Below are 12889 nucleotides of genomic sequence, written 5' to 3'. Positions count from 1 at the left end.
TGAAGCAGAGGGGACTTGTAGGCATGATCTGAAACGTTAGGGTAGGATAAGCTGAAAGGCACACAGCCTAAGTGCCTTCGTTTTTGATGCACTTTACAATGCTGACCATTGAGCGACAGCTTAACGAGTGCTCAGAAAAACTAAAATGATCGCAGAACAATTTTACTCAGCTGGTGAAAGAAAAAGCAGATACGCAAAGACATTTGAGCAAAGCTAAAGCACGTTTGACCGAATTGTGCAGCAAAATTTACCAGGATAGCTATGTGCTACAGAGGATGCAGGGATTGCGACTGGTGCTTCTTTTGGTTTCTTCATAACCCATTCGTGATTGGCCAATATCGCGACCTTAGAGAGGCTAATGTGCCTTCTTCACAGAACTGTGATTAGAAAACAAAAAGGATTAAGTGCCAGACGGAATGGCAGTACGATACGATAAATTGCAAGGAAAATGCGATCGCTGAGGGTGCATCTGTCCTCTCACTATATGGTCAACATACTTTTACCATTTTTTCCCTATTCTTCTTATCTGCATTGGCACGACTTCGCACATGGTCGTGCTTGCATCTTCCAGCCCATATAAAACTTACCGGGGACGTGCCATTAGCTTAACTGCTACTCCTGCATATAGCGTGCTGAAATTAGCCATGTCTCCAGCACAAGTCCAAGAAAATGACGCGTTCTTTACCTTCACTTTTATAGGCATTGATTCCGCGAGCTGGGGTTGTCTTGGCGATGCATGCGAGTGGCGCGTTCGTTAGGTCACAGATTTTAATGTTACCCAGACCCATATTTGCCTAAAGTGCTTTTCAAATGTTTCTGTGTGCTTTTTAAAACTTTTGTTTGTGAAGCCGTTGGTCATTTAGGATGCCCTGTAGGGGTGAAAAACGACAAATATTTGAGCGACGAAGTTATCCACCGCTTGCTTATTACACGGCTTGAATTGAACCGACAAAGATAAAGTCAACGGAATTAGCGGGCAGCTCTTTCACATCACTCTGAAAAGCTATTTTCAAATCACCAGAAATGACTGTGTGCAAGAGAACCCATACTCAAGTAAATAAAGAAATATTAACATAAAACTAAAAGTGAATATTATAATATCCGGCAAGCTACAGCATTGAAAAGTAGGAATTCGCGTATTCGCCTGCGAACAGTTTCTTATCCCAACAAATGTAGCGAACTTGCCATGGTTATTTGCTGAAACCGCTGCACAGGACACTAACACGTTTTTTTTTTTCATTTTGATAGTCTTTGAGCACAGTGTCTAAGCCATAATTGAACTGAATACCCTAACAATCAAGCAATTCATTTTTTTTATGGTAAGCTCCCCGGTTGTGCGAAAATTTATTTTGGGATACATACTGAAAGTGTCAAATGTAAAAAAAAAAAACTTTTACCGCTCTGAAACACAAGTGCACGGCAGATGTCTGCTTCTGCATTGTGATTTATACTGCAGCTAGCTCTTTCTGTCTGTCGCTTTCTCACACTTTAACGCTGCACAATCCGCAACCCTGCGGTTCGAAATAACTGGCACTTTCCGAGCACCTAATCTGCTCATTCAGTAAACCCCTCTGTGATGCGATCATAGCACTGTGCTCTTAAATTAGTAAGAGTTCAGTGCTTTCAAGTCAGGCATATAGGTGTAGAAAATTGCCAAACGCTGTGATTGCTTTTTAAACTTTGAAGCAGAATGAACAGAGTGAGTCCTCCTGCAACATTGAGTACACGTGTCCTGATCCATAGATCCTGCGTAGCAACGTCGAATAACAGGGGGGGAAAAGTCAAGCCCTATAGAAGCAGCACCGAAGCGATCTTTGAAAGGATATCTGCATCCTCCGCTTTGCGATCACCTTAGCTCTATGCGCGGCTCGTCTGTTTGGGGAATCGCCGACATTTGTCCTCCTACACTTTCAGAAGTGAACGAGTCCCGACAACCGCTTTTAACACATTCAAAACTTGACGCTTACAGGATTCTGCTTTCACGAATACGAGAAGTCTTCGTTTGGCCTTGCTGGGAGTTCAAAGACTGTGGCTGACTGTAGTTGAAGCAGACTCCCAGCACAGCTGTTTTAAATGAATTTGTTTTCTGGCCGCAGTGCTTTTCGGGAATCGGAAAAGATCACGGACGATCCACGAGCCGCAGAGGCTACAAGATAGAGAAGAATAGACAGAACGGGATTCAAACTTGGATTTTACCGAAACGAAATGCAGCCCTTTAGAGGCATACGTGCTGTTTCCACACATTATTGTTTCTTTGAAAAACTTTTAACATCAAGTCTACCGTGGGATCCGCTGTTTACATTTTTGCGACTCTGCCAGTGCTACGGAACCCAATACCCCACAACATATATTTGATAGCGTATCCTCGTAACGCAACTGTACTAGTTAGGAGCTGCGTGTCCAGGGACCTATATCACAGTAGTATGAAGCTCGGGGTGGTTACGTGTGATGCTGGCGAGGGTGTAGCGCAAGTGGGCGCACATGTGATTCTCTCGTAGATTGCGAATTGCCGATTTGCTGTCCATGCTGATGACCAGTTTTGTTTGATCTTGGTGCGCTTCTATTGCGTTGACAATAGCCTGAAGCTCCAGAGATGTCGATGATGGTGCGGGGGCGTACTTGGCTACTGCGGAGAGGACGTCGCTATGGGAAGCTGTCGTTCCGGTTTTTGTGTCTTTTTTGTACGCAGTGTCGGTGTAAATGACTGTAGTTCCGGGGCAAAATGTCTTCCTGTTATAGCGGTTTGCCCTGTCAGCCCGGTGACTTGCCTGGTCTGGACCTATATTTTGGGGTATGGGCTTCAAGGTTATGTTGGCTGGACACCACCATGGTGGCGGCTCTGGTAGAATATGCTGGAGCTGTGAGATGTTACTGCCCAGATCAAGGGGGATGAGACGACCTTGAGGCGACGTTTGTAGTCATTGGGTTTGGGTCAGCTGGCGCGTGTCAATCTTCTCACTGAGTGTATTGAGCACACCTGTGGCATATATTAGGTCATTTTGGGTGAATATTAGGGTGGCTGTTTGATACAGGTGGCGCTGTGGAGAATTACTTCGAGTTTTGTGTGCTGAGTTTTTGTCAGGTAGTAGTAAGGAAGGCCGTACATGATCCGTGAATAACGAAAGCTTCCAGCAACTTGCGACCTTCATGTTCCTTTAACCATAATTGCTGCGGGACACCCAATTTATCATGTGGAGGATCTGCTTCGCCTGAGTAGTGATGGTTTTCAGCCAAGTTGTACCTGTGCCGTCCTGATCTATGTGAAAGCCGAGGATCCGTATGGAGTGTTTTCGAGAAATTTTTTTTTTCATTTAGCTGTAGCCTGATGAGCCCGCGGATACAGATTGTGTGAGCCTTGCGGGAGTTGATGAAAACCGTGTACTCTGTCTTCTCAGGAGAGCACACCAGTCCAATAGATGCCGTGTATTGAATGACTGCGTCTACGCATCGCTGCAGCGTCTCTTCTTGAGTTCCATGAGAACCCATGTAACACCAAAGGGTAATATCATGGGCATAGATGGCATGTTTTAGCCCCGGGATAGCATTCAGAAGGGGTGGGAGGTCGCTCAGGGCCAGGTTAAACAGAGTTCGAGAAAGTATGGCTCCTTGGGGCACTCCTGCTGTAAGTTTGCGGTCATTACTGATGTGGTCTTTTACTTTGATTTTGACGAGCTGGTTAGTGAGTAAATCTCTAAGATACTGGATAGTTCCGGCTACTAATTTGTTGCGTTTTGCTTTTTCGAGTATTGGCTCGTGCGCGACGGTCGGCATAGCTGGCATGTTTTAGTCCCGGGACAGCATTCAGAAGGGGTGGAAGATCGCCCATGGCCAGGTTAAACAGAGTTGGAGAAAGTATGGCTCCTTGGGGCACTCCTGCTGTACGTTCGCGGGCAGTACTGATGTGGTCTTTTACTTTGATTTTGACAAGCTGGTTATTGAGGAACTCTCGAAGATACTAGATAGTTCCGGGTCCTAATTTGTTGCGTTTTGCTTTTTCAAGTATTGGCTAGTGAGCGACGGTGTCAAATGCTTTCTTTATATCGATCCCGATTAAGGTACGACTTTGGGCAGTGCTCTTCACTTCCAACATGTCTCTATGAATGCGGAGTATGGTGTCTTGGGCACAGAAATGTTGGCGAAAACGGGTCATCGTATAGCAAAAAGCCTAGTTTTCTTCGAGAGCTTATTCAATGCGGGCCTGAACCATGTTTTCCATGAGTTTGTCTATGCAGGGGGTAGACAAATGTGGCCTAAATTCTTGATGTCATCAGCTGATTTACCATGTTTTGGAATAGAAACTACATGGGCCGTCTTCCACGCCATAGGAATTTGGCCTTATTCCCAGGCTTGGTTTATGTAACTAGGAGGGCTTCTAAGTGGTTATAGGGTAGGTTCTGCAGCATTTTATACGTAATTTGGTCTGGTTCAGGAGCTGTATTTCTACGGATGCTTTTTAGGGAATTTTGCAGTTCATGAATTGTGAATGGCTGATCAATGTCCGCAGTTGATGGTTGTGGGAGTGACGTCTTCGAGTATTCGTTAGTAGACACTAGTGGTGTGGGGGGGAAATGATCCAGCAGAAGCTCAGCTAGGTCATCGTTAGTAATTTTTGGACGGAGCTTGAGGTTTTGAAAGGTGTGGCTTGTTTTGTTATTGCCTAGAAGGCGGTTTACGAAGCACCAGACTTTGCTTGTATGGAGGCGACCATTCATGCTGTCGCACAATTGCACCCATTTGTCACTGATAAGCTGTTGCGAATATTTCTGAATTTCGTCGGAGAATTCCTGAAGTTGTCGGCGTACTTTTTTGTTGTGCTTGTTTCTGTGCAGTTTTTTCTCAGGCTAAGCTGCCGATCCCATAGTGCGAGGAGATGATTGTCAACGGTACGCTGTTCTCGTGTCGTGGTCAGCTCTGTGGTGTGCTTGCGTACGGCTTCGTGGATCCGTTTTCTCCATTTCTCTTGGTTGACTGGTGGCTCCGATTCCTGAAGCAGGGCTCGGACCTTGTTCCAAGCCGTAAGGGCGATGGTGCCCATTTGGAATTTGGTTCGCCAGCTGCATTGTTTTGGCCATAAGGGCGCTAACTCTATAGCAACGATATGATGGTCGCTGGCCAGGTTCTCTAGGGTGTTGTACCACTGTGCATACTTGGGTTGATTGGTCCATGCAAGGTGTGACATCATCTTTCTTTCAACGCTACTTCTAATACGGGTTGGTGTCAGGATATGGTAACTTAGTGTCAGTTTTGATTGTGTGGTAATTTATTGTAGTTTACGGGCTCGTGGACTTGAATCCGTTTAGCCCCACGCTGTGTGGCGGCTATTAAAATCTCCAGCGACGACCAGGTGGCTATGTTTGTGGTCGTCTGCAACTCTTTTGACCCAATCTACCGATCCGTTGTCCCTGCCTGGTTTCCAATATGCAATAATTGCTATCAGGTGTGCCATCGTACTCGTCGGTTGGCATTGTACGGCCACCGTTTCTTCTGTGTCGGTGTTCCATTCAGAAGTGTCGATCTGGATGGCTGTGATGCTGAAGTGGACCAAAGTTATGGTGAGTACAGGAAATGTGCTCTGTTGAGTGTGACGTTTGGTGGGAGTGATGTTGGGACTGCTGACGGTGGTGTAGCCCGAGATGGTATGACATCTGTGGGCTTCTTGGAAGAGGATAATATCAGGCTGTTATGCGGAAATTTGTATGTGACTTCTGAAATCAGCCTTTTGCGTTTTAAGCTTTGGCAATTTCATTGCCAATTAGTGTGTTTTGAGCTTGCTGAGATTCATAGGTCATAGTGTCGTTGGTTTCCGGGGTGATTGAGCTTTGGACAAGTACCTTCGTTGCTGGTGGCATTTCATCTGGAGACAGGCGTTTGGTGGTCATACTAGTGAGTAGTTGTTCCATGTGGTTCATTTGAACCATTAAGGCGATGATGGTAGACTGTAAACTCTATTTGGGCCTGATAGTGAATCCGGAGCTTTTAGATTTCTTGTTGCTGTTGTCGTACGATGTCCTAGAGATTCATATGTGAATTGGGTGGAGCGAGATTGGTTGCTGGGACAGCCGTTCCCGCAGGTGGTTGTGTTGTTGCTGTAGTCATTGGATTCATTTCGGTTTGCGTAATAATTTCCCTGTATGATAGCGCGTGGGAATGGTGTGTGTGATGGGCTGGGAGGCATGGGTCACTTACCCTGGTTGAGCTGTCGCTTCTGGTCTATGAGCTGAGGAGGCGTATCTTGGCTGGAGTTGGCCGAGTCATAGATTCCTCTCACTCCTTGTTGGCAGTCTTCAGGCGATGTTGCACCGGTGTGTTGCGTCCTTGCTGCAGGCTCTGCTTGAAGACGGGCGTGCCGATTGAGAGCGAACTTGGCTGGAGGATTTTCGGAGTGGGCTGAAGCGGCTTTGCAACTGTGAGTAGTTGGCGTAGTCCAATGGATGTTGCGGCGGGTATTTGTTTCACCGTTGGCGGAAACGGGCGGCTTCTTGTTGACGAGCCAGCGTGCTTTCAGCGAAGTCTTCGTCCGCTTGAAGGTGTGGCGGGCATTTGAGATCGGGGGGTGCATGATCCCCGTCACAGGTGATGCAGCGGGGGACACACTTCTGCGGTTCTTCGTCTTCAGGGTCGATAGCGAGGGGGGTGCTCCATACATCGCAGTAGCGGTGCCTGTGTTTCCGAGGACACCCTTCTGTCTTGTGGCCTATTTCCAAGCAGTTAGGGCATAGTGTACTGCACGGCCAGTACAGATGGATACGAGTCACCGCCCTGTGGACTGTGATATGGCGGGGGGTAGGGGTGGGTGCACACCTTCAAAGATGATCACTGCGCTGATGCTTTGTCCCATCATGCGGGCGTGAAGTATTTTTCGGTGTCCTGCGTGAAGGCATGTCATGGGCTCTCGGCTTGTATAGCCGGAGACGCCATGGATAACTCCTTTGACTTGGTAACTCTGTACGGCGTGTTCATTCCCCCCCAGAGAAATTCCCGTGATTTCGAGGAGCTTTCGGACTGCGGTGGGGCAGGAGTTGTCTACGGCTAGTAAGTTTTGTTGCAGGCAAATTTTGGTATCAGTCTGGGAGTTCTCTTCTGCTGTGAGGTCTGCGGCTGATGTGGTGGTGATATTTACTTAAGCAGTCGTCATTTCCGAGAGATTCAGGCCGTCTAAGGGCTTGAAGATGCTTGTTTCCGGCTTACTTTTAAAGGGTGTTATCCATGGCCTGCTATCAGCGATTTCATTGGCCGTCGCGGCACGACTGCTGCATGCGGCCTGGGTGGTAGTGCGGCGATATCTCATCTGTGGCGAGGACATGTCGGTGAGTCCTCTGTTTTGTCCTGTGGTAGTGGACTCACGGAGTATAATGGATGACGGAGTATGATGGAGTATGATGGATGAGGTCGAATCGCGGAGCGCGCAGTTTGAGCTGCTATAGGAACCACGAAATGGCGCGCGCGCCCGGGGAACCCGGGGTCACGCTCGGTTGTCCCGTTAGGCTTAGCTCACAGCGCGGAGTGGCTTGGGTGAAATCTCGAACTCGCAGTTTCTTGGGTGGTGGGTTTCCTGTTGCCGGTGTTGCTGAAGGTCCTCGGGAGTTTACACAACCGTTTGGTGGCTTCTTTTAGGTTCGGCCGGTACATTTATGCGACTGCAAGCGATTTTTGGGGAGCAACACATACAGGCTTGGATCTGTGCTCGACAGCGATGGAGGTTTTTTGCAAAAGACACTGAGCGTGCCGCGAATGCTCGGCATTTCTTTGTTATTTTTTACCTGAAATGGCGAACTGCGGCTTGTACAAAAGCTGTGCTGCTAAAAAAAGTGTCATTAAGGCACTCCCAGGCCCCTTGAGGTACAGGAACCCAATTTTAGAACAACTGTTCTACCCGATATCTTTAAAAGGCGCAAATACGTACTTTTACATTCGAAGCCTTATCCGAGCGACAGTTTTTCATTGTCGTCCGCATTTTTTGCTGCCAACGCTGACGGCTGACTCGACTCTACAGCGCGCACAAGTGGAGGCGGAAGTCGAAAAAAATTAAAGCCAGTTCTACGCCTGGGAACTCTGCTGAAACGGTGCAGCTAACTTCGGCACACCCTAGCCGCCTTCCGCAGCGCGAGGGTGGCTCGCAACGCCATCGTTGCGGTATGTACAGTCACGAACAAACTAAACACGATAAGGAAAATATGAACTGGTTCACAGAAATAGCGCGATTTCTTTCCATTAAGCTAAATTGACGTGTTGCTTAATTGCCATGACAAAGTTTGGGAACCTGCCTTTCAGAATATACAAATCGCACGCCATTATTATATATCTACGAACAGTGTTTTAAGTTTGTCATGTTGTCGTTGATATTTTCGTATTCGCATTTTATTTGTCCATGACTGTACATACTCGAAGCTCACTTACGGCGACAGGTAGCTTATCGGTGCCTATATAAAGGGTGTACGTGAGTGGCCATGGCCCGGCCAATGAGGAGAGGCCTCGCATTGGATGGCCGTCGACAAGGTGGCGCCATCTGTCTGGCAAGCGGGGTAACTTCGTCTGGCGTGACGAGCATCGACGGACCTTGCGAGCCGGTAAATATATGCGCCCTTAAACCCGCTACGGCAAAGGTAGCTTGCGACCCGCGCTTGTATTTGTCGTCGTGGCGATTTCTTTTACATTGCGAAGCCAGCTCTCTCCACTCTCGAAGGAAACTCTCTCTACGCGCACTTACATCGGTGTGGTGACGACGCGTCGCGAAGATAAGAAGGGCACCAGGAAACTCTCCAGTCATACCTCCTCCCCCACCCTCCTTTGGCACATACGATGAAAATGGTAGGAGCGTCTTAGCACTGCGATCCTCTCTCCTCACTTTCATTTGCACCGGGCTGTCTCTATGCAATACCGACTCGTTAGTAGTCAGCCACTGCTGCTGCTTTTTTTAGGAAAAACACATTCTTTAGCAGTATAGGTCGCAGTCATATACAAGTTGCAATCCCAACATCGCCAAGTTTGCACGGCCGTGGCGTTACTGGGGCAGCAAACCTGAGGGGGATTGAACGCTCAGGTTAGTTCTGAGCATGGAAATAACAAATCAAAGCAACAGCTGATTTGTTCCTCCCTATGTCCAGAAACCTTATTGATTGATTTGATTTCATTGATTGATTGTAGGGTTTAACGAGCCGACGCAACGCAGGCGATGAGGCGCGCCGTAGTGGAGGGCTCCGGATTAATTTTGACCACCTGGGGATCTTTAACGTGCGCCGAAATCTCGTACCCACGGGCGTTTTTGCTTTTTGCCTCCATCACAAAAGCAGCCACCGCAGCCGGGTATCGAACCCGCGACCTCGTGCTCAGCAGCGCAACGCCTTAGCCACTGAGCCACCGCGGCGGGTTGTCCAGAAACCTGTAAACTCATGCGCTAAATGAAGTGAATACTTTTGGAAAACTAAACCAGCGAAACAAAGGGCAATGAAGGTTTTGACTGCAACACAGGTTAATTAATGAAGGTTAATTACAGTTGTGTATTTCATTATCAAATATGTAATTAAGTTTCACTGAAGACTACTCACCAAAAGAAAGAAATGTACGTTTATTCGTTTAGATTTTGTTACCTTATAACGTTGATCCAAGCTTTACTGTATACTCGGGTACAACTTAAGAACGGCAACGGAAGTTGCCGCTCTGTCTCATCCCGCAGCCGGACGTTACTCCGCGCGGCGAAAGTAGTGCGTTACTGAGAATATTTTCAACATATCACGAGCTGATTTCGTCATTTTTCGGACTTGATATGCTCATAAAGTAATCAAGCGACGACAAAAAACTACGTGAAAATAGGCAGACGATATCACGCATTCATTCCGATCTCCTTTCAAAACGTGCGCGCCCTTTGACATCCGGGTCCGTCGCTTAGGCGGAGTGACGCCGTACATGAGCTATCACCGTTCTTAACTTGTTCCCGAGTATAGTGACGCATTTCATGGCGCATAAGGGCAGGAGTGGACAAGCATTACCCGGCACCTTTCTCTACTGCTGGCGCCGCCGAAAGGCTGGCTTAGTAGTAGTAGTATTAGAAGCTGTCATATCACCCGAGATGGGGCCAAAAAGGAAAGGGACGAAGTAGAAGGCAGGGTCTTCTACTCGCATTCTTCCTCTCTTCTTTAGTCGTCAGCCAGAAGTCGTTGGATTCTGGCGTCGGCCTCAGCCATCCGGGTGACCCGAAGTTGCACTTCCAGGTCGGGGCTGAGCAAAGCGGCCAACCATTCCTAAGTGTTCGTTGCAGTAAACAAGTTGCTCCTAGCATTTACTTCACCATTTTGATTCTGTCTTGCGCGGCACGACCGTAACACGTGTTGGAATTCCGCCCGACCCGTGCATAGCTTACAATCTCCCGTGTACATTTCGGGATAGCAGCGACTGAGCGCAACCGGGTTTCGAAACGTAGTAGGACTTGATTGCTGGCTAGTTGGTTCATGATGTACGAAAGAATAAGTTTGCGCAGAAGACGAGGACGAAGAGACGAGAGGACAGGACGAGCGCAACTTCCAACTTTGTTTTACATGAAATAGCAAGACACATTTATACCCACCCGGTGTCCCCCTCTTTCCAATCACCATTTGCACCACCCGATAAGGCGTAACAATCACAAATCAAATACAACAAACAAAACAAAACAATCCGATCAGAGGGCGTAACATAACATTACCAGATAACAGATACGACTGACTGTGTATGTCTTCCAAAAAACACGTGACGCACTTTAAAACAAAGATCAACTAGTAAAATTAGAGCCAAAAGGGCATAAAACCACTAAGAATAAGACGACATGATAACACGGGTATAAGAATGGAAGTTAAGAACAAACACAGCTCGCGTTTGCGAGATTTATGAGCACTTAAAACAAATCAAACTTCGAGCTTACACACGCTTACAAAGAGGACACCGGTGGGGGTATAAATTTGTCTTGCTATTTCATGTAAAACAAAGTTGGAAGTTGCGCTCGTCCTGTCCTCTCGTCTCTTCGTCCTCGTCTTCTGCGCAAACCTATTCTTTCGAAACGTGTTCGTCTGTAACTTCCTTCACAATACCGAGCCTCTTTGAGTGAGGCTGCGGTGCGCGGCGGGGCAGTTTCGTGTTGCCAATCTGCAATGATCTATGATTTCTCTCTATGACACCATGCGATCTCTTTCCGATCTGATGAGGTGCGGTGAGGTGGGGTCGGTGTGTGCCTGGACGATTAAACCTCGGGTGGCGTCGTGGCCGAGTGTGCTGGTGTCCAGGTTATTTAATTTTTGTACTTTTTTCGCTTTCCCGAGTATGCTTGTGGTCCGAGGCGATACCCTACCCTTTGCGAAATTTCTTACTGCCAATTTCGAATCGCTAACAATTATTTATGCACTGGTGTTTGACATGGCCATAGCAATGGCCACCTCCTCACCTTCCGTAGGTCGCACCGTAGCGAGCGTTGCGGCCGTGAGTAATTGTCCCTGATGATCGACTATTGCTACCGTCATGGCGTCGCGGGAACAATTTATTTATTTATTTATTTGCATACCTACTTCGCCCGTTGGGCATTATAGTAAGGGGGACAAATAATCGATATAAAATACAACATTGCACACTCTTTGAAAGGTTAAAGAAAAAAAAACAATTGTAAGAAAACACACAAGGTTTGCGTTAGTAAGCCACACACTGCAGACCGTGAGTACAATACTAATCACACATGTGGTACATTCTGAGGGAGCACATGAGACAGCACTAAAAATAAGTATCGGCCAGGTAACAAGATACATTCATTTACACAGCACGCTGGCTAACAATGCAAAGCATAAATATCAAAGAAAGTTTCAAATGGCGAGTACATTTTTACCTATAAATATATTCTTGAAGGGCAGTGGGGAACGTCACATCAGAAGCAACTTCGATTAGTTCAGGAGGCAGCAGGTTCCATTCGCGTATTGTACGGGGAAAAAAGGAGTTTTGGTATGTGGTTGTGCGCGTGCACATTTCTTTTATCTTAAGTAAGTGGTCGCGGCGCCCGGATATGTATGTTGGTGATTGTAGATAAGTCTCTTTGTTTAGTGGTGTGCGATTGAAGACGGCATCTCGAAGGAAAGAGAGGCCGGAAACAACACGGCGCAGTGAAAGATCTTCCAAACATATGTGCCGTTTTATTTCTGTGACACTGCTTGGGAATCAGTAAATGCCGGTAATGAATAGCGCTGCACGTTTCTGTATCGCTTCTAAGCTATTGACAAGAATTTGTGTGTGCGGGTCCCACACAACGGACGCGTATTCCAGAATCGGGCGAACGTTGCTTAGGTAAAGTGTTCTCTTGACATCTATTGGCGCGTGCTTAAAGTTCCGTTTAATGAAATTTAGTACTCGTCCTGCTTTTAACGTGATGCTTTGAACGTGACGATTCAATGTCAGATTGGCGGAAAACGTGACACCTAGGTATTTTGCTCCGCTTGTTTCTGATAATGGGGAGCCGTTCAAGCAGTACTGTGTACCGATTGGTTGACGCTTGCGCGTGAAGCAAATATGCTTGCATTTTGAGATGTTCAGGGGCATAAGCCACCTGTCACACCATGAAGAAATTTTATTAAATGCAGAGCATTTCAGTAACTCACGATGTCACCCGCGTTGGCGTCCGCAGTCCGCACCGCACCCCTCCCTACTATATATAAAAAAAAGAACCATCCAGCGCCAGGTTTTGATCCCTCGACCCTGCGGGCGGAACGCAATGCACATGGTGCTTAACCCACTGCGCCACACAGCCAACACAGATTGGGAGGCTACGGACGCGCCTTATATCTTTGCCTCATTCAAATTACTGCTGACGAGCGCTCTCTCGTCAGCAGTTGCCACAAGTGCAACAACATTAACGTAACGCAAACTACTTAGCGTCGTGCGC

This window comes from Haemaphysalis longicornis, unplaced genomic scaffold, assembly GCF_048455015.1.
Source record: "Haemaphysalis longicornis isolate Haplotype H1 unplaced genomic scaffold, Haemaphysalis longicornis Haplotype H1 scaffold_9, whole genome shotgun sequence".
Taxonomy (NCBI): Eukaryota; Metazoa; Arthropoda; class Arachnida; order Ixodida; family Ixodidae; genus Haemaphysalis; species Haemaphysalis longicornis.
The sequence above is the reverse complement of the archived record's forward strand: the minus strand, read 5'-3'. Positions refer to the sequence as shown.